We start from the raw sequence: 22464 nt of genomic DNA, 5'->3' as shown, positions 1-22464 counted from the left end.
CAGCCACACAACCCTTCCCACTTCAGGCATTCATTAACTCTCAGAGGCATTCATTAACTCTCATTGTCCTTTTTGTCTGCCTGTCTACTCACTTCATGGATTCTTGTCCTTCCTTTATTCATTTTTTATTTAGTTAGTTTACTTAATGTGCAGGAGTGTTCCGCTGGTATGTGTGCATGTGCACCACATGAGCATCACATGCCTGCGACAGGGTGCCTGAGACCAGAAGGGGGCATCAAATCCCTCAGAGCTCGAGTCAAGGGCAGTTGTAAACTACCACATGGGTGCTCCAAGTCCTCTGCAAGAGCAACAAGTACCTTAAAAGCTGAGTCAACTCTCCATGCCCTTCTTACCTTTTTCTCAATATTTTGTTGTTTTTTTTTTAATGTTTTGTTTTGTGATGGGTTCATGGTTTTGTTTTTGTGTTTAATTTGACTTGTTTTTCTTATTGTTTTGTTTGTGTGGTGGCTTGAAGGGTGTGGTTGTGGTTGTTGTTATTGCAGCTACACAATCTTAGCCACCTTGAATTCTGGACCCTTCTGGTCTCAGTCTCTCCAATGATGGGATTAGTGATGTGTACCCACACAGCCAGAGGTTCCAAAACACCGGGAATGCTGGGTGTAATGTTAGGCTCCACACACTACATGTTCAAGACAGTGAGTCAAATGTTCAAATAGGAAACATAAAATCAGTAGGAGACAGAGCATTGATCAAACTTATCAAGATACCAAGACAGCTGAACGAATGGTCTGTAAATTGTCAAGAAGGCCAACACTAGAAGAACAGAGAGAGTATGGATGCAAATAAAGTGTGCAAAAATATGGCCATTCCCAAAGTGGAGACAAGATACAGAGAGTGTATGCTACTGGCTGTTCCCTCAGCATCTCATGGTGCTAGTTTACCTCTTAGTAATCCCATAAGCAGAAGAAAAAAAAAGTGCTTTATTAAAGATAAATCTGCTCATAAGAATCCAGGAAAATGTATTCAGTAGTCTAGGGTGTCTAGGATGATGCCCCAGTAGCCTATTCTGATACTCTTGCTGCTCTACAAAATGCTTCAGATAAAGCTACCTAGAAAACCAGGTCCTGTCCTTGCTAAAGGCCTAAGAGAGGCCAATTATAACATATAGGCTCAGAAAAATCAAAAGTATCCCATGCTTTCACAATAAATAGCAGACTCCTTTGTTATCCTTTAAATGGTGTTCCATCTAGTTATTTTTCTAATTACTTATTTAAATGTTCTTTCCTAATATACCATGATGGCTAGTTCCTCCTGTTTCTCCTGAGCCCCTAAACCAAATTTGCCCTAGGCATCAAATTCATTATCTTCTTGTTTATGTTACTGAATACATTACAAGAAGTGACTTAGAGGGAAAGTGTTTAATTTTGACTTACAGTTTAAAAGGATGCAGTTTATCATGATGGGGAAGTGTTGTGGGATGATCTGTATGTCAAATCTGTTGCTCTGATTGGTCAATAAATAAAACACTGATTGGCCAGTGGCCAGGCAAGAGGAAGTATAGGCGGGACAAGGAGGAGAAGAATTCTGGGAAGTGGAAGACTGAGAGAAACTGCCAGCCGCCACCATGATAAGCCGCATGTGAAGACACCGGTAAGCCACCAGCCACGTGGAAAGGTATAGATTTATGGAAATGGATTAATTTAAGCTATAAGAACAGTTAGCAAGAAGTCTACCATGGCCATACAGTTTGTAAGCAATATAAGTCTCTGTGTTTACTTGGTTGGGTCTGAGCGGCTGTGGGACTGGCGGGTGACATAGATTTGTCCTGACTGTGGGCAAGGCAGGAAAACTCTAGCTACAGGGAAGGCAGGGCAGCAGGAGTGAGAGGCAACTGGTCACACTGCACCTGCAGTTCAGAAGCAGAGGGCAGACAGGAAGTGGGGGTGAACTCTAACTGCAAGGCCACTACTAATGACCCATTTCCTAAAGGTCCCACAGTCTTCCAAAATGGCTTCACCAGCTGGAACTGAGAGTTTGAACACATAAGTCTATGGGGGACATTTCACGTTCAAGCCACAGAAGCCAGTCACTCATGAATGTCCCTGCAGAGCCACCCCCATCTTCTCTGGCTACCGTAATCCTTCATCCATAAATATGAATCTCTGAATATGGGTGCCCACACTCATTAGCATGGCTCTCCGTGCTGACAAAAGTGCATCTTGGGTCAGGCATCTTTCTTAGTGGAACCAGTAAAGAAATCAGCAGCTAATTCTTCCACCAGTGACCATGGCGGCGGAAAACAAAAGGATGTCTCAGTACTGCTCATTAATCTAGGAGCGTGTGTTCCATATTTACATGAAGAGTATGGGTTAGGTGCTAGGCATACTCTGAGAGCGATGAATTCTGATGACAACTCTACTGAGTCAGTGTCAGTATTCCTGTTTTACAGATGGGAAGCCTGTTGAGGCAACTGTGGTCTTACAAAGAGCAAAGGAAAGACTCAGAATTTAAACCTGGGCAGAATTATTCCTGAGACAGAGCTCTTAACCACTAGACAGTGTAGCTGAAGTTTTTTTTCCAGTCCCTCCCAGGCCTGCAGCCACTCAGACCCAAGTAAATGCACAGAGTTATATTACTTATAAACTGTATGGCCCCAACAGGCTTCTTGCTATCTAGTTCTTATATCTTAAATTAACCCATTTTTATTCATCTATACCTTGTCACGTGGCTCGTGGCTTACCAGTACTTTTACATCTTGCTTCTTATGTTGGCGGCTGGCAGCATCTCCTGACTCAGCCTTCCACTTCCCAGAATTCTCCTGTCTACTTGTCTCGCCTATACTTCCTGCCTGGTTACTGGCCAATCAGCATTTTATTTATCAATCAATCAGAGCAACACATTCACAGCATACAGAAAGACATCCCCAGCGAAACAGTGGCTTAGACACCTCCATTTTATAAAGCAGACATGATTATGAAGTTTCTGGAAAGAGCATATTCTAAGAATCTATTAGGAAATTTTCATAGAACCTTTTCCCTTAACATAGAGAATGACTCAACAGAGGAAAATCTCCTGATAGTTCCCTGCCACTCACTGCTGAGTGGAAGTGGGATAGCAACATTGTTCTCTCGCCCTTCTTGCAAGATACAAGTATATACGGGAGATCAGAGAACTATCTACCTCTCTGTGGCAAAGAAATTCACGTAGAAACATCTCATCTCATAAATTCAAAGCTTATACAAAGAAACGCAGCCTCCCTCCTCCCTCAATTCAATGGTGTAAGCAGCGGTTTCCAAGAATGGTAAGAGTGTGGGATAGATGGATATTTACACCCTAGAAATAAGGTCCATTTCCCTCAGCCTTGGAATAGTTTTCAGAACCCTTTATGGAGTCCAGAGTCCATCCTTACAGAAAATATTATAGTGTTTGTATATTGCCTGCACACATCTTCCTGTATACTTAAATCACCTCTAGATAGCTTATTATATCTATTAAAATGTAAGTGTCTGTAAACAGTTGTCACACTATGTGCTTAGAAAATAGTGACAGGAATACAAGCCTGCACATGCTCCATATAGAAGGGTTTCTGCAAAAAAAAAAAAAGTTATATAAATTTGAACAAATCCAGGAAAAATCAACAGAGATATATACAATTCTGATGTAATATAATATACATAATGATTTTTCTGTCCAAATGTTTATAACAAGAAGCTATGTGGGCAAAAATAAGATTTTGCAGTGATCCTAATCAAAGGCATTTTTTGTTCTTCATTTTTTTTTCTTTTTGCTCTAAAATGCTGTGCTCACCCAAGGACAATATTTAATGTTCATCTCTAAGTGTTTGATATTCTTTTATCCCCAGAAATACAGTTTTGATTTGTAACAACCACAGCATTTCCAAGGTAGTAGTTAAATTACTGAATAATATTGACTGTGTGAGTCAAGGTTCCCCAGAAAAATTAGGATGAATAGGACTATATAGGGATGTAAGGAGATATTTATTTATTTATTCATTCATTCATTCATTCATTTATTTCATACAACAGGAAGGCTGAGATTTAGTTTGACTCCAAAGACCTGAGACTCCAAGGAACCAATGATGCTGAAAGCTTAAAGGGGAAAGAAGGTACTGATGTCAGCTCAAGGTAGGAGAGTGAATCCACACTTCTGCCATCCTACCAAAAGCAGTCTACACATTCAATGCAATCCCCATAAAACAATTAATGCAATTCTTCATGGAAATTGAAAAAAACTAATCTTAAATATCATTTAGAAACACCAAACACACACACACACACAGAGAGAGAGAGAGAGAGAGAGAGAGAAAGAGAGAGAGAGAGAGAGAGAGAGAGAGAGAGACCCAACCATGGGATAGGCAAAACAATCCTGAACAAAATAAGGAACTGCTAAAGATATCACCATTCATGATTTTAAGTTATTCTACAGCGCTATTATAATAAAAACAACATGGTACTGATATTAAAACAGATACATTGACTAGTACTGAAGACTAGTACTGAAGACTCACATATAAGTCAACACAAGGATAGCCACCTGATTTTTGACAAAAGAGTCAAAAATATACACTGGAAGAAAGATGGGATGTCAGCATTTAAATGGTGCTGGTTAAACTGGATAGCTATATGTAGAGAAATGAAACTAGACCTTTATCACTCTCCCTCAACAAAAAAACAACTCTAAGTGGATCAAGTGCTTCAGCACAAGCTCTGATACCTGAGTCTGGAAGAAGATAACATAGAGGATATGCTTGAACTTACAGACACAGCAAAGGAGTGTCTAAACAAGACTCTCATAAAAAAGGCCACTGATTGACAATGGTACCACATGAAATTAAAAGGCTCAAGGTGGTTGACTTTGACTGTCAGCTTTTAAAAGTTTTACAATAATCTACTAGACTCATATCCGTGAGGGCATTTCTAGATGGGATAAACCTCAGGCTGCCCCTCCTCCAGCCTTCCAGAGTGGACTCATAGCAGAAGTGCTGGGAACTTTCAGGTGTGGCTGCTGGAGCATCCACATCCATGGACTGAAAGCTCCCAGGTTCTCTGCCTCTGGAGCATGAAGCTGACCACTGTTAAACTGATATATATGGATCTGCTTCTCTGGAGAACCCTGCCTACTACATCAAGCTATCTGCTTAATGGTCCAATTGACATCGGAAATTAATCACCACTGTCAGATAAATAGTAACATAATGACTATCCTAGGTTTTTAACGTTCGCAAAAGTATGGCATTTTAAACACTATTCTTTGTCATTTTAACACGGATAACTGGACATTTTATGTCTTCCATCTTCCAGTGGAAGCAGATGCCACAACTTTCATTCTAGAAAAGTCCTTAACTTTTCTGAAGACAGTGAGACAGATTATCTCTTCATGCTATCTTGGCCAAGAGAAAACTCGGTGCTGATTTGCAGGCCAACTCCGTTTGGATCTGTATTGAACATAACTATCATTGGAACTGTTTGGAACTACAGGCTCAGTATGCTAGCTGTCATTTAATTGCCTGCCAGCTCTACACGCACCCTTTTTGTCTGCTCTGTGCAAATGAATATGGGCCCCTTAAATGTTTTCTTTGGCTTCTGGCACTGTTAGTCTGTCAATAATGAGCTCAGAAGAGGCATCATGGAGAACAGAATTATGTCCTGGCTCTGGTAACTGCCCCTACAGCCTCCTGCAAGGCTCACAGCTTGTCCAGGCTCCTCCTACAATGTGGGGTGGGGGATTTCCTAAGTGTCAGCACCTGCAGCCTAGGCAGCATCCCCTGTGTCTGGCTCCTACAATGCACTGCAGTAAATAGGACCCAGCAGCAAGAACTTACCCCCACCCCCACCAAGCAGATCTGTAGCAGAGTTCCCCTAATGAGACCCCTTCCTGTGAACAGATTTCCCCAATACCCCAGAGGGCAGATTTCCAGAAAGTTCCTGGGGGCTAAACTCAAGATAATTCTGCCAACACGGCATCTTGGGAACTTTCTTGCTACCCAGCAAGCCCCAGCTGCATCCTCTCCAAGCAGGTCTGGATCTGTGCCTCAGATCCACTCAGCATATGTACAGTGTCTGTTGCCTTTCTGTCCTGACTTCTATGCAAATATGCTATGCCATTCAACTCAACCATATTTAGTATTTTTGTGATATATGTGCTTTCTTGGGTTTCCATAAATTTGCTTGTAGAATTCAAAGGCAGTTAATTAGTTAATAGAATATTAACTGCAAGTAAAGGCTGAGCCTAGTTAACTTGCTGTGCACCAATCCCAGAACAGGAGCAGGCATGATGCAGTAAAGCAGATATTGCTGATGAGGGTGATGAAGCTGATCAGCCTAAGCCTAGGTTAGACTCTGAGAAGGGACCCTTCTCAGTTCAAACATTAGCATAAAGAATGACAAGACTTTAGAGATTGCCAAATCAAATCCTCTTTCCTAAACAGCTCCTGAAATCCATATTGCCTGCCCAGACTGGGAGTGAATTTGGGAGACAGTAAACCCAAACATGCATGGCTATAGATTGTGATGAGCTCTAACGAGGCAGACTGGAGAGTTTCAAGCTGGAGAACACGAGCAGAGAATGACAATTTCAGACTAAAATAGAAGAGGCTGATGAGCACCATGCTGATTAAGCAGGAAGGTCTCAGCTCAAGTTCCCAGGGCTGCCTCAAACTGAAAACGGTCCAAATTAACCATGCATTCCCTCACCGCTGCCCAGAAGATTGAGGGCTGTGATGCGGTGGGTGTGAGGACAGGGGCAGGCTTTGGTGTGGAACCCCAGGTCCACTGTGAACTAGTTATGGACTCTAAGAGGCTCCTTAACCTGAGTATCAACCACAGCAAGCACCCAGGCTATCACCTGGTAAGAAGCTACACTGAGTAGGAATTTCCCATGGCAGTACCTGGACTCACAAGTGGACTCACCTTCTCGCCCTGCCCTAGTTGGCTAGGGCCATGATAACAAAAAACAATAGAACAATAGAAATCTATTGTCTCATAGTTCTGGAGACCAAAAACCCCAAACAGTCACTCTGGAATCCAGAGAGAAAGCATGCTTCCTGGCTTCTCCCAGTTCCTGGCATCCCCAGATGCTTCTCAGCTTGTGAAACGATGTGCCAGTGTGTGCTACCATCTTCATATGACATTTCCCTGTGCCTCTTCATATCATGCCTTTGTGCATGGCATCTCTATGTCTGAACTTTTCTTTCTGTAAGGGCACCAGTACTGTTGACTTACCACCCAATTGCTGTGGGACGGTCTGTATGTCAAATTGCTCTGATTGGTCAATAAATAAAACACTGGTTGGCCCGTGGCCAGGCAGGAAGTAGGTGGGACAAGGAGAGAGGAGAATTCTGGGAAGTGGAAGGCTGATGCAGAGAGACTCTGCAGCCGCCACCATGACCAGCAGCTTGTGAAGACGCCGGTAAGCCACCAGCCACGTGGCAAGGTATAGATTTATGGAAATGGATTAATTTAAGCTATAAGAACAGTTAGCAAGAAGCCTGCCACAGCCATACAGTTTGTATGCCATATAAGTCTCTGTGTTTACTTGGTTGGGTCTGAGCGGCTGTGGGGCTGGCGGGTGAGAGAGATTTGTCCTGACTGTGGGCAAAGCAGGAAAACTGTAGCTACACCCAATAGCCTCATGATAACCCGATTAACTCTGAAAGATGGAGCCTCCTTCTGAAGTATTAGATGTCCCATCTCCTTTTCATTGCAATCCATAGCATATGTCCTTGGTTTACTGCCCAGAACAACATCCTTCCTCCACAGTGAACAACCAGTTCACTTAGAATACAGTTTCTACCTTATCAGTTTCCAGAATAAGGGGGAAGGTTTATATAATATGAATGTTTAGACAATGCATAGGTGTATATGTACACAACTCAGAAAGCTCCTTAGCCCTCTGTGCTTCCCCTCTGATCTCTGGCCTTTGATGACAACCTTCAGTCTCTGAGCACTCCACCCCCCACTTCTGGCCTGGTGTGGTCAGTCCTGTAGTCATGGCATATCCCCCTCTTGCCCTCTCTTCTTATCTGATTCCTGAATCTAAAAACACATTGCAGTGAAATCCCTAGGCTTTCACTAAACCGCAGAAATCTAGACAAAAATGGGAGAACCCGAGAGATGAAGAATGGGTCGAATCCTGACACTAGAGCCAAAGTCCTCGCCTGCCAAATAAAAACTTGGGGAAAGAAGTACATTTTTCTACCGACTGCTTCCTGTGGATTGTAAAGGTTGGCACCCACCACTATTAGAGAAGCAGGATCCTCTGGCACATCAGACAAGCACAAGAAACAGAGTATTGCTGTGTGGGCAGGTATGCAGAGATATGGTGGAGAAAAACTAGTAAACTGAAATAAGTTCCATATTCTTGTCATAAGCTAAAGGTCCTACAAAACAATAGAGGCAGATGGCACTGTCCCTCATATTCTCTCTCTGTGTCTCACTATCTCTGTGTGTGTCTTTCTCTGTGTCTCTGCTCATGTCTATGTGTCTCTTTCTGCCTTTGTCTCTCTATCCCCCCACCCTTTTTCTTTAAACACTTATGGGGACAGACACATACACACATGCCTTTCCACACACTTCAGAAAAATATCCCCACTTACAGTCCTGCCCATGGCCCATTGTAATGAGGGTGAACAACAACCCTAGTTCAGCCATCTTCCCGTAAGCTACACAGGATCTCATATTCTCATCATGAGGACCATTCTCATGCAAAAGACATCTATTCCCCCAGGACAACTGATAAAAGCAAAATATTTCTTGGGAAGGAGCACACTGCATCCTTAGTGCCCAGTAATATTTTCATGCTCTTTGGGAGGTTATATTAACTGGTCGTCACCTTAAATGACTGTCCCAAGGGAACAATAATCCAGCCACAGTAAGGATTGTTTTGTTTTTTGTTATAACCTCAGAGCTGTGCAAATCCCTGGACATCAATGTGATATGAATCTGCCACTACAGAATGGAACAAAATAATACCTAGACCATCACACTGATAGGAAAAGTATTGCACTTGAAACACAGCCTCCCAGTAAATCCTGGCTTATTACTATTACTGTTATTAATGGCCAAGAATATGCACAAGTTGTAGGAGACAAGTCTAGAGATCTAGAAGAAGAAGGGCTCCATGGAGAGACATCAAAGGGGAGGGGCCAAAGAGGAAACAGGTGGGGATTGGGACAAAAGGGAACAGAAAGCTTCCTCTTCCTTACAAACATCTGAGTCATGGGGCATGTTCCAAGGTCTGCCAACTCTAAACTCTGGAGAGCATTTCTCTTCTAGACTGATCAACATCCATTCTTCTAACTTCTTGGCTAGGGGCAGTGTGGCATGATAAAATGTAGGTGATGGAACAAGAGGACACCTCTGTGAACCAGAAAGCAACTGTGTCCCGGAATCTGAACCTGAACCAGATAACTAGGAAGCACATGGCCCTGTAAAGTAGGTGTCCTGGATTCCTTATGTGGGCCCACGAGACACCATACTGCCTAAAGGAGTAGCAAGTGCTATAACAAGTTTCCTAAAGTAGGATACAGGTGGTTTAGGAGGAAGAATTCAAATGGGTTTCTGGGTTAAGCAGAGTTAAACCAATTTCTGTACAATAATTTCCTCGGAACTTTTAATGTGTATAAATGCATTATGAATCTCCAGGTGTGGATACTATGTGACCTGTTTCCCCAAGTATTTTTAATAAAGTATGCAGAGACTAGTGTCCTTCTAGAAACTTCTGGGGTTGTAGGTAAATCATGGACATTGTCTTCTAGAACAAGTCAGCTAGCTGGAATTTATGAGCCCTCAGTTTCTTCAGCTGACAAATGAGGACATTTAATCAGAGGTTCTTACCAAATTTCACATCAAAGTCACTGTGAAAAGCTGATGAAGGTCATAAACCAACTGCCTCTGGATGTCCACAAAAGGCCGAAGCGTCTAAGCCCCTGAACTCTAAGGTGTTCTGCAAGCCTTTCACATCTAGCGTGGTGAAAACACCTGAGCTACAAAGCAGACAGCAGCAGACAGCCATGGCTACTACAGTTTCCCCTGTAAACCCACCTCTTTCCTATTCTCAGTCAACATGTTTCAACTGCTCCCGTCTTCAGAGGTAAGCATGCCATCCAAGCGTGACCAGTCAGATTGCCTCATACCTTGGACACAATGAAGAGACCGGGGAACTGTGTGGTGATGATGAAAGCCTTCTATAGGTTATACGCTGGAGTTTAGATGGGTAGAAGGAAGGGACGGGGCAGGAAGGGAGAAAGGATGGGACAGATAAAGAAATCTTTCCACAGTGGCTGCTCAATTAACAGAATAATAGCCTGAAGCCATAATAGCCATCTTTGTCTTAGGGAAGAAAAATGCTTCCCGAGAACACTGGTTGGGTCAGTCCAGAAGTGTATGTCTTCCTTATATGAACCAACAAGTATTTTCTCCTGCTTAAACTAACTTGCAGCTGCAAAATGCTGGATAATTCGGGGTATCAATCTTGGGATTCCTGGGGCTGGGAGGCTCAATTAAAAGGCTCACATTGAATGCTGAATCCACATTCAATAGCAAACAATGGTAGAAGGACAGTAGTGATGACTGCATCACTGAGAATTGGTATGACCTGACTGCAACCCCTAAGAGCTGAGTGCCAGAAAGACCCCAGGGACCTCAGATAATTTCTTCCATCTGATCCCTGCTGCCTGAAATGCCATCACTGAGCATCTGGGATCTTGACAGGGGGTAGCATAAAGGTGTGGAGGGAGTCTTGGGGCTTTTCCAGAGTGTAATGGAAGCTATCAATTCTCTTCTTTGAAAAACAAGCAAAAAATACTTGCTTGTGTTTTCAGTTTAGAGACCTCCTGGAAGCTAAAATACACTCTTGGGACACTGTCCCTTGTTGCTATAGAGAGGAATTGTTGGAGTTTTTAAAGGGAAGTTTTGGCCTCTCCAAAGACATTGGGTAGAAAGGGAAGTTGTTTGGCATCAGAAGGCAAAAGAAGAGGCACCACCAACAATAAAGACCCTGATGATTAAACAGTATATACTGGGGAGTTTTCAGCTCTTAGACTGGGAGGCACCCTAAGTAGAGTCCTGTCAGTCAGATCTGGAATTAATAGGTACACTAAGGGTTTTGTTGTTGTTGTTGTTTAAATTCTTCACTGAAGAGAGAGAACATTTATCAGTCCTTCTCGTCTTATCCTAAGGTACATATTTCAATGAAAGGAGTGTCAGGACCATATCAATAAAAGTAGAAGAGAAAGTTGTGACAACAGATTTCCCCTAAGTCTGGCTTTCCCAGGTTCCTCGTGGTGGGAGAACTCACTTCTCTAAAACATCGTTTATCCTACACCTCTCAAACATTTTGCTAAATAGTGGTTCTTCCCAATAGTGGCAGGCTTTCTAAGTTAAAAACTAAAGCTGTCAAGGTCTCTCAACTCACAGCCACAAACCAAGTTCATCATCAATCTTTACTAGAAAAGTCAAAGACATGATTTGACAGGTACCTGACCATCTTTCTACCCAAATGTTTATTTTTAATCAACGCTGGCCTCTCTCACCAAAGCCTAACTGTGCCATTCCTAGTCCCCAGGGCCTCTGGTCCTACCTAATTCTCCAAATCCAAAACATCCTAGGAAAAAAGTCAAAACATGGGGTGAGCAGCTGCACCCCAGCTCCTGGCCACTATCATCCCACTAAGCTAAAGTTTGACATATTTTTCTTTTGTCGTCAAAGATGTCAGTTCTGGGGCTCCACTCTAGAGGAGCTCAGATGAATCTCAGAGAAGCTCAGCGTAGGTCTGGGTACTCTGCCAAGAATGAGGACCGTGCCCCGTGGGCCGTTTTCAGTCTCAGACTGAAACAGACGATAATTTATGTTTGTCTGACTCGTCCAGAGCCTGGAAAGTGCTTTTCTTCATCTCTCGGCTTGTTTGTTTGTTATTCTTCAGAACCTGGTGGGGAAGCATACATTAAATCTGCTCCATGGCAACGCTGTCCCTCTTATTTCAATGGAGCCCAGGCAATTGACATTACCACCATGTAGGAGGAGCCAGAAATTCAGGCTGGGTGCTCACGTTCATTTCAAAGGTGTTGGTGCTGGGAAGTGGGAGATTTTTCCAATGTTTGCCGTCACAAACCCTCAAAAAAATAATTTTTTTTCTGTAAATATAATACTTCTTATAAGAAATAAGATTTTTAGGTTTAAAGGAAAGATTTATACTAAAACTAGTTTAAATCTACTTTATTCTGTTTCAAATGCTCGTGCATATTCTAACAGGAAGTTCATTAAAACTTAAGAATGTCTTTGTCAGAGGCCCTACACCATCCTCTCACATTGACACAGGCACACGAGAGGGTCTGGGTATCGTTGTCTGTTTCATAAGTGAACATGCACACTGGCACAGCCTGGGGTGTGGCCTGGACCACAGCACCCCCAAGGAGGACTAAAGAGTGTACAGTTCATGTTTGGTGTCTGCCCTGTCTTCACAATTTCTTATACTTCAAAGTTTCTCTTTGCTGTCTGTTCCCAGATCCCATCTTCATGTTGATCTCTGGCTGTCCAAAACCTTCACTTCGGCAGCCACAAACGTTGACTCTGACCTCTGAACTGACCTTCCTGAAAAGGTGGTTGTAAGCCCATGGCTGCAAAAACCGACCAGCCCGGTCTGTTAAAAACAGTTTGGTACCATGAAGATGCCAGGCACCATCTGGCAGGATGCTGCGGCCTCTCCCTAGCAACTGTTCCCACAGCTTGTCTCTGGTTACCTTGCCTGCTTCCCTAGTTACAGCCCTTCCATTCTTAGTGCGCCTCCGACCGACCCCACTGATGTGAACCCCCCACCCCCCGAAATCCTAGACCATCTTGTGCCGCAAACTACCAAGCTCGGAGTCTGTGAGTCAACCCCAACGCTTGTACTTCAGCATTAAACAGTTGGATCAATCAGTCCAACAGAGCTCAGTCTTGAACCCATATGTGGAACTTCTGGAAGTCTTTAAAAGCTATTAATCCCCCAAATACCAGACCCTGAATTTATGATTTACTTATTCTAGGGTAAAGCAGCATTTTTAAAGCTATAAACCTGGTCCAAAGGACCTGTCTAAGTTTCAAATCCCTAAGCTAACCTAAGCAACTCACAATGTTGCAACCCCATCCAACATGCAAAAAAACAATTCCTCACTCAGCAATGCCTCAGAGGCCACAAATACTTAAAAAAAAAAAAAAGAAAACTTACAGCAAGTTACTTTAAACAATTTATTTAGATTGTTTTCACTTTTCCAGTCTTCACTAAAACATATTTTATAATGAAATTTCATGAAAACAATTTTAATTAATTTTTCATCTTCCAGGAAAGCTCCAAGGAACTATACCAATGCCTTTGCATGTGGACTGTGTCTGTGTGGCTCCCCGATTGAATACTGTACTCCTTTAGAAATGATAGTTCTTTCACGCCTCCAAAGTACTGTGTAAAACCCCAAAATAGTCAGTTACATAAGAATGTCATTAACCATGGTTTTGTTTTTTCAATTAAATCTGCACAGTTTCTCATCTAGTCCTCCATTTCTCCCTGTGGCACATGTGGTCTAGACACTGTCCACCCATTATTAAGACCAAAATAGTGAGTCACAAGCTGCAGCTTAACTAGACGGCAGGAGAGAAACAGCACCCAGGAAACTTCTGTTTGCAATCCGACTGCCAGCATCTGTTCTGGGACTTTCCTTACCTGGTCCTACCTCTACCCAAGTCAATCATCTGCAAAACTTACTCCCTTCTTCTCTACCTGCAGGTAGCATGCCCATTTCTTAAAAACACAATAGAGCCCACCCCCTCTGAAGCTTCCCAGTTCAGTGGTCTTCTGTGGTGATACATTGTGTACCATAATAAATTTGCCTGAAGATCAGAGAACAGAACAAGCCACTAGATTAAACATAGAGGCCAGGCAGTGGTGGCACACACCTTTAATCCTAGCACTCAGGAGGTAGAGATCCATCTGGATCTCTGTGAGTTCAAAGCCACTCTTGACTACATGAGATTGACTCAGTTTAGGAGAGAAACAGAACCAGGCAGTGATAGCACACACCTTTAATCTCAATACTTGGGAGTCACATGCCTTTAATCCCAGCACTAGGAAAGTTGAGACAGGAAATGATATGGGTAGTCGAAGAAAGGTATATAAGGCATGAGGAGACAGGAACTAAAGTCTTCCAGCTGAGGAAAGCTTTTCTGACTGAGGAGTCCTAGAGGTAAAAGGCTTGTTCCTTTGTCTCTCTGATCTTTCAGCATTCACCCCACTATCTGGCTCCAGGTTTTTTATTAAAGATCATTTAGCAATTTGTGTTATAGTCTTGCCTGCTTCTAATTGTATGTCATTTATCTACACATTTATCCAAGTTAAGGCCACTTGTGTTTTATTATTTGACTCTACTTGCCCATAGCCCTCCATTCAATCCCTCTCCCTCATCTTCCATCCTGCCCCCACCTAACTGCCCACACTAGTCCATCCCTTACCTGCCTTTCTTCTCGATGTGGCACTTTTCCCATAATAGATTCCATAAAGACCTGGTGTTTGGCTTTGACTTAGATTTCTGATGGCAAACTATATAACACATAAAACTTTTAAGTCTGTGTCTAGACACTACTAAAAAAAAAAAACTTACAACCGCTAAGCTTCACTGGTATTAAAACTTTCAATGTGCTTCTCACTGAGTTGCAGAGTAACGTACTGCATAAACAGATCTGGACTATAGTCACTGAAGAAAATAAATGTCAGAGATGAAAGACAGACAACGTGACAGCGGGCATCACCAGGCAAGGCACATGGACACAAATCATATCCTTGTCAATAAAGACAACTAATCAAATCCTTATTTATATTCCATTATAATCCTCAGTTACATTACCAATGGCTGCCACTGGCCAAAACTCACTAGCTGCTAATTTCAGAGCTAGGTTGTACATAAAAGATAAAGGGGAGGGAAAGGAAATAGAGGCTTCCATAATAGGGCTACCGCCATCAGCATACAGATAGCCCTGTCCTGGCTAGAGAAATCCCATCCATTGCAACTTGAATATGTGGGAGTGTATTTTTGAACTTCCTTTTAGTGGTTTCATAGGCTTTATAAATGTTTATTGAGAATTAACTATATGTCCTCTACTAGGACTTGGAAATCTGAAAATAATCAACATGTCACTCCCACCTTGAAGCTGCTCCGTCTCCATGGGAGAATACCCTAAAGGTCATTTTAACATGGTATGAAAAGTACAGGACTCGTATGCTATCTGCTAACACTAGAGCACCCCAGAATATGCACCATATTAGAGAACCATAAGGAAGGGCTGACAAGTTCAACTGACAGCAAAGAGAGCCCATTGGAGGAAGCTGAATTCAAATGGGCAAATAAGTGAGAGGAGCAAAGGACTAATGGATATTTACACTAGGGGGAAGCCTAACAGACAGGAAACGAGTCACAGCATCATAAGTGGAAGGAGACTGTAGGGTCCTGATTGAAGTGACACATGATGAGGAGTCTTCCACAGAAGTAGGACCTTCTGCTAGATGCAAAGGTTGGGAACAAAAGACCTAGACTTTATCTTAAAGGCCAAAACAGCATTTCCAGGTTTGGAAAAATAGTATAATTTTCATGGTCAAATATAGGAAGTAAGAAGAGCTGTGATCCTGCAAGAACCATGACTACATTAAATGCAATGGAATCCTAGTCAACATCTCTACTTCAACATGGCTTCAACTATTCCATGGGTCATCTTTACTGATGGTGCTGGAGGAAATGATCTCTGAGGTAAATCCCTTCAGGGCATGAGTCTATCTTTTTAGTCCCAATGCGCAGCCAAGTAACAGATTGGAGCCATATAACTGTCCTATATAGTAGGATCAATGCCACAGTGTTACCAAGGTGTACTAGTAAAACAAAGAGAGTAAAAGTGCCGAACTGAAAGCCAGCTGAGAGTACAGCCTGCCTCTTCTCTATCCTGGGCAGCTTCATTGTCCAACAGACTATACTGTTTCTCCAAATATACCCCCCCTTGTGTTGAGTAAATTTGTTAGTCTGGGAAAGAATGGATCAATAAATTATCATTTGAGGAAAAAATAATGATAATAAAACATGATGTTAAGAAGCTGAGTGTGATAAAGCATAATAACTTAAGAAGAAAATGTGGGAAAGAGCAATATTGAAGCAACTAGACATGACAAAAGTTTCCCACTTGCTAGAGAAGAGACCTTGGCTAGGCCATTTATTTATTCAATGGACTCAGTCCTGCCTTATAATATTGTTGACAACTTTCTTTAGAGTAATTTATATATGTGCGAGGTGGCTACCCACCAACCCCACAGTTCCCCCAGAGTTTTCTTGAGTGGGAACAGCAGGAAATATTACATAGAAGGATTTATTGTGGAGATAAACAGATAGAAAATAAAGGATAGCCTCGAGAGGGCCTGGAACCTTTTCCAATGGCCCCCAGCTGTCTCTGCCCCAGAGTATTTATAGAGACACCAAGGGGTGGAGCAAAAGATCTCCCCCCAGCACAGCCAAGTGCAGACCATCTCAGACACCTGCACTCAGGCCCGTGGTCTAATCCTCCTCTCTATGCAGACCTGCTGGGTAAAGCCACGAGGAACCTAAAATTAGGCTCCCACATATATGGCTATGTCTTACATTTAGCCATGCTTGTTCTCAAAGACTCAAGTGCTAGAAGCTTGGTCCCTCCTGTGCTAATGGTAAGAGGTGGTAGGACCTTTAAGAACTGGGGCCTCCTAAGAAATCCGTACTGGCCCTGCTCCCTGTACATGTGTCTTATGAGATCTCTCCCCATTGTACAAGATTCCACCACTGGGATGTCATCTCCCATGGGGTCCTCACCAGAGCTGACCTAAGGCCAACTGTGAGACAAATAAATCTCTCTACTTGATAAGTACCCAGCCTCAAGTATGCCCTTCTCTACCTCTTAAGAGATGGAATTACAGGAAAGCCATGCCTGTCTAGCTTTTATGTGGGTTCTGGGATTGAGACTCTAGTCCTCACATTTTACCAGAGCCATCTCCCCCAGCCCATATTAATGTTTTCCCCATGTGCACAGCCCAAATTATTTCTGATTGATAAAGAGTCTTCATTGCTCCTAAGACTCACAGGAGACAAGAGCCATGAGTGTGTGCATCATATTTTCCCACCCATGGCTCATTTCTTCTCCAAGGGTAAAGCTAGATCTTTCTGAGAACAGTGGACCACCTTTCTCCAAACAGAGTTCAGGAAATATCTATGGAGCACTTCTTTCCCGAACTTTCCATGTCTAGCTCCTTGCTCAAAAACCTTGACCTCACCTCCAGTGATACTTTCTCAGGGCATGCCAGGAAGCCTTTTCCTAGACAACCCTTGAACTTTTACCCACTAAACAGATGTCACATGCTCGCACCAGCCCCTCACACACGATTTAGGGGTGTTTATCTTCCCATTAGCTGTTGAACTTTTATCTCTCTACCTTATCAGTTTCATAATCTTTGCCAATTTTTCCATCTCCAAGAGATCTCAATCCATCCTTTATCCCGTCCCCTGTCCTTGCGTGGTTTAACTGATACATTGTTTCTGTTGCATACATAGTTGACTTGTCAAGACTATGCCATTTGTAAACCATTTTTTCCAAGCAGTGTTCCCAGCTGCCAACGTGTACTGCTGTTTAAATAGTCAAACTTCATTTAAACAAACACATTTATGTATTTTAATTATCACAGACTTGTTTAAGATAGTACTTCTCCAGACCCAAAATTATTTAGTCATTTTACTAAAAAGAAAAGATTAAAACTTGGAAATAGTGACTAATTTTTTTTCATAAAAATCAGTCCATATCCTGAAGTATATTTGTCCATTGATTGCAACATGTAAATCATTCATGTTGGTTAAGTAATTGTATCAGCAAATAGTTTCTATGTAAGACAGAAAATAAACACATCCTGCTGCTCAGAAAAAGATAGATTTTGTTGGCCTTAGGAAGACAGTGGATTAAGTAGTGTTTGAAAAAAAAAACATTTGGGGTGATACAGAACCTGTCATATTTCCTGCTTCAGGAACTACTCACATAAACACTGGAAAAGCTGTTATGGGGTGTTCCAGCTGTCTGCTACCAGATGAGGTTTTTGAGGTTGTGAACATAAGGAATGGCAAACACGATTGTGTGTTTAATAATCCATATAGACTCCAGTACCAAGTTTACCCCTGACAGAGAGTTCAAACTTGGAGGGCAGGGAGTTCTTGCAAACTCTCTTGCAGGGAGTCCCTGTGGCTCAGGAAAAGATTGTGCAACTACAAAAGAATTACATGGATTATGAAGGAATAGATTATAAGAGGTATCTTTTTTTTATTTTATTATAAGGGCCAGCAAGGTGACTCAGCAGGGAAAGGTGACTGCCAGAAAGCCTGATGGCCTGTCCAAGTTCAGTCCCTCAGATCCACGTAGAAGAAGAGAAGCAATTCCAGAATGTTGCCCTCTGACCTTCATACGCACGCCATGGTTTACAAACATCTACACATGTGTACTGCAAACACACACACACACACACACACACCCCTACATGAGCATGCAGGCATATAAATAAATAAATAAATAAATAAATAAATAAATAAATAAATAAATAAATAAATAATGTGAAAGTACTTAAAATGTACTATAAGCTTAAAAAGTAAGGGTTGGGTTGACAAAGTAAAAGTATTTAAATTTCTATCTAGAAATTATTCAGGTTACAATATAGTAAAAAATAAGATTTTTTTTTCTAGCAAAAAAAATATACCTCTGTAATTCCAGGAGAATCAGATAACCTTGGTGAAGAACTGTTTAAAGTATTGTTATAATAACAATAAACATCATTTGCACACAACAGCTCAATAATATACCAAGAATGGAGGATCCATACATCTGATTCAATTGCTCGGCTAGTCACCTCCTAAAATGAAGAGTGGGGAGGCAGTTGTGGGTTCTTGCTCATTTAGCAAATAACTTAACACCCCTGTGCCTCTGTATCCACCTCAATAAGATGGAGAAAACATCTATCTTAGAGGATCACTGAAATATGGGGGAAATGAGTCGATATTTATACAGTCCTTAGAACAGGGCTAGACACCCAATAGATGGTATGCAGTGTGAATAACAGGCAATCACAGCTGTGTGGACTCATCAGTCAGTAGAAGGGGCCTTGGGAGCCTCTGGTTGAAGCTCTTGTCTCACACTGGAGGAGTTCGCCAACACCCTGACACTGTGAGAGCAAGGAACTGCCTCCCCATAACCTGGGCTTGAATTCTAAGCCTGAAACAGCAACAAGTTGGTCTTCTAGACAGCAGCTTGTCCCATTGTCCCAGAGTTTAAAGAACTGTTTCTCTTTCTCTCTCTCTCTCTCTCTCTCTCTCTCTCTCTCTCTCTCTCTCTCTCTCTCTCTCTCCTTCCTTCCTTTGCTCCCTCCCTCCTTCCCTCCTTCAAGCCCAACACTCTCTGGTCATCCTCTAGTCACTATCCTGCACACTAGACCCCACAGGTATGTCTGTATCAGTTCACTCCATTATGTGGTCTGTCTGGAGCACCTGCCAATCATCTTCTGGACCCTTGACTTCTATTAATGGAGGGTCCAAATTGCGTTCTCATATTTTTGTATCCATGTCATTCTGTCACCTTATGCTTAGCTTGAGGTTAACAAAGCTGGCCTCTTCATCTGCCAAGGCCAGAGAAATAAGCTCTATGCTTCTACTGACATTTATAAGCTCAAGCTATAAAAAAAAAATACATTTATCCCATTAACTAGTACCCCTTGATTATTAATCAGGATAAGTGTGTTTGTCAAATCTGATTTAGTTCACCAAATCAAATTCTAAATGCCCTAGAGGAAATTGTGGGTTCTTTTTCCTTAGTAGAAATCATATAATGAAAATTTTGCAAGGCAAATAACTATCCAATTGATTTTTTAATGTAACTATCTTTTAGCATATTAAATTTGCCTAAAGCACCAGTACAAATATATTAAGCTTTAGATAATAATAGTGCATTATGCTATTACAGCGGATATGCTTTCCTGTATTTTGATTAGTCTAATATAAAAATTGGTTTATTTTCCTTGAATGTACTGAAACCAGAGAATTAATATGCCAAAGAGTCAGGAAGTCACATGATACTCAAGGAGCTATATACATATCTAAAATTCCCATAAAGTATAACCCTCATGTGAAAAAAAAGTTGATTTCTTATTTTTAAGTTCCCTCATTTTTATATAAGTGAAATGATAGCAATATAATATATATATATAACTGATAAATATGAACATTTTATATTTTTTCAGTTTCCTTTGAATTTGATCCCACAATTAGGTCACTCTTTCTAAGGGCTTACCACATAGAACCTCTGGCAACACTGTCTGCATGCTGGCTCCAAATTGTTTTTCTTTATTCAACCCCATGAGTTGCATCAACCCTGCATTCCTGCACTCTCAGCTACCCCCACACTTCAAGCTAACATTGACAGAGGAGGTGTCTATCCAAGCATTAAGTTGGTCCTGATAAGACAACCAGTTTCCAGTGTGCCTGCATGAGCATTGGGAACGTGAGCTGGGCTGCCTTTCTAATGCTACCCTACCCTCTTACTGAGCACATTGTTCTTGGCCTTCTAACTCAGTTTCTGGTGACACTTTCATGCTCCTTCACTATGGTTGAATCTTTTTCCTAAATACATTCTCTCACCTGGGGCTCAAACAACTTTCCCAAATTATTATGAGGTCCTCATTACTCCATTTCTGCCTGGGGTTCCACCATAAACCAAGGAGACCTCTAGCACCATCAAACTGTCTCCCATTAGACTTTTAAGTCCAACACCCTGCAGAGCACCCACTAGCCTGGAGACTGCATGCAGTTTACTTTGCTTCCTTTACATCTAGAACTGGTAATGCCAAAGAATAACCCGAGGAGACATGAAGACCATGTACACGGACACCTCAAGCATGAAAAGAGTCCCAAATAAAGGAGGACAAATTCTATTGCTGGGTAAGAATATTGCAACCATGAACCTTTCAACTCTTTCCAAGTTTCTGGTAATTTACAGATTAAATGTAAGCATACATTACCTAGAAGTAAAGTACATGTGGAGAGCTAAGGAAATTCACAAAAAAAAAAAAAAAAAAAAAAAAAAAAGAAATTTCAGAGAGTTTGTTCAATTGGATTTTAAAATATACCATGAAGTCACATCAGTCATAGAAGAAGAATCAAGCTTATCATCAGAGAGGGGGACTTACAATGTACAGGACATCACCCATGAGTGAGAAGTAAAGAAAGAATCAGTAATGTATAAAAATAAAAATAAATAAACTAATAGGAGGAAAGTATTTGAACTTTTACTGAGCACCTCCTATTAAAATAAGCTCTGTAAATATTAAGTAAAAATATTTTTAAGAAAATCACAAAGTATAAGGGATTGCACTGTACAAGGACATCTGACTTTTAAGGAAGAATTTTAAAACTGAGCAATAACAAAAGTTTTTTTTTTGCACAAAGAAAAAGACTAGTATTTTAACATTGAGGTAAGGAAAAGTAAAACATGAATCACCAACTGGGAAAATATTCATAATAAATATTAGATAAATGGTTTTGTGGGCAGACACGCTCATGTTGCAGGTGTGTGTATGTGATTGTACATACGTGTGAGCATAGGTATGAGAGCACAGGACTCACCAATTAGGTTAAGCTTTCAGCTTCTGCCTCCTCAGCCCTGGGATAGTAAGCTCCTGCTACCAGATCCATCTTTTTACATAGGCATTGGGAATTAGACTCAAATCCTCCTGTTTGTTTGCCATAACAATTAAAGAGACAAAGTACATATGTACAGATAATTCTTAAAAAGAAGAAATAAAATATACTTTAAAAGGTCAAGCCTAATTCTTCAAGAAATGCATATTGAAATAACAATAAAGTAATTCAAGAAATAATAAAAATCTGAAATGAGTATGTAAGAATTTCAGAGTAAGCCTGATCTGCTTGGAAGGCAAATTAATTTTAATACAAACTGACTATTTCTAGCTCTGTGTATTTTAGCAATTATTTAATTCCTCTAAGCCCCATTGTTAATCTATATGAAGTTAATAATAGAAACGTACTGGGTTGCTTTGAATGTTAAATGAGATAATCAGTGTTGAGCACAGTGTTCAACACATGATAAGCACTCAATATGTATTAGCTACACAGTACATATGCAGGAAACATTGTAGACAGAAACATTGCAGACTGTGTTAGTAAGTGCCTGGCATCCTACTCATACTGAGAATACTACAGGGAAAAGACCATCATCCAGGCCCTCCTGGATCTTCTAGTTGTGTCAGACAATTAAATCAACAGGTATAATTCTGTACAATCAGTGACTATTTAGTTCAGTTTCCGAAAAAGCACACAAGGCAATAAATAATCAAATCTGGGGTAGGCAGAGGCGTCAAGACCCACAGAATATCATCATGGACATGTGTAGGGCCAGATGGTTCAGT

General features: G+C 41.5%; 1 long non-coding RNA gene across 1 annotated transcript in view; it reads left to right on the top strand.

The window, feature by feature from the left end:
* LOC119088493 overlaps positions 1-21129 on the top strand; it is a 36579-nt gene extending 15450 nt beyond the window's left edge. Inside the window, exons 2-3 of the long non-coding RNA XR_005092136.1 lie at positions 4008-4106; positions 20872-21129. This is a non-coding gene — a long non-coding RNA (uncharacterized LOC119088493). The remainder of the gene's footprint in view (positions 1-4007; positions 4107-20871) is intronic.
* The last annotated feature ends 1335 nt before the right edge of the window (positions 21130-22464 follow it).

Source organism: Peromyscus leucopus, chromosome 9 (genome assembly GCF_004664715.2).
Source record: "Peromyscus leucopus breed LL Stock chromosome 9, UCI_PerLeu_2.1, whole genome shotgun sequence".
NCBI classification, from domain to species: Eukaryota; Metazoa; Chordata; class Mammalia; order Rodentia; family Cricetidae; genus Peromyscus; species Peromyscus leucopus.
The sequence above is the reverse complement of the archived record's forward strand: the minus strand, read 5'-3'. Positions and strand labels throughout refer to the sequence as shown.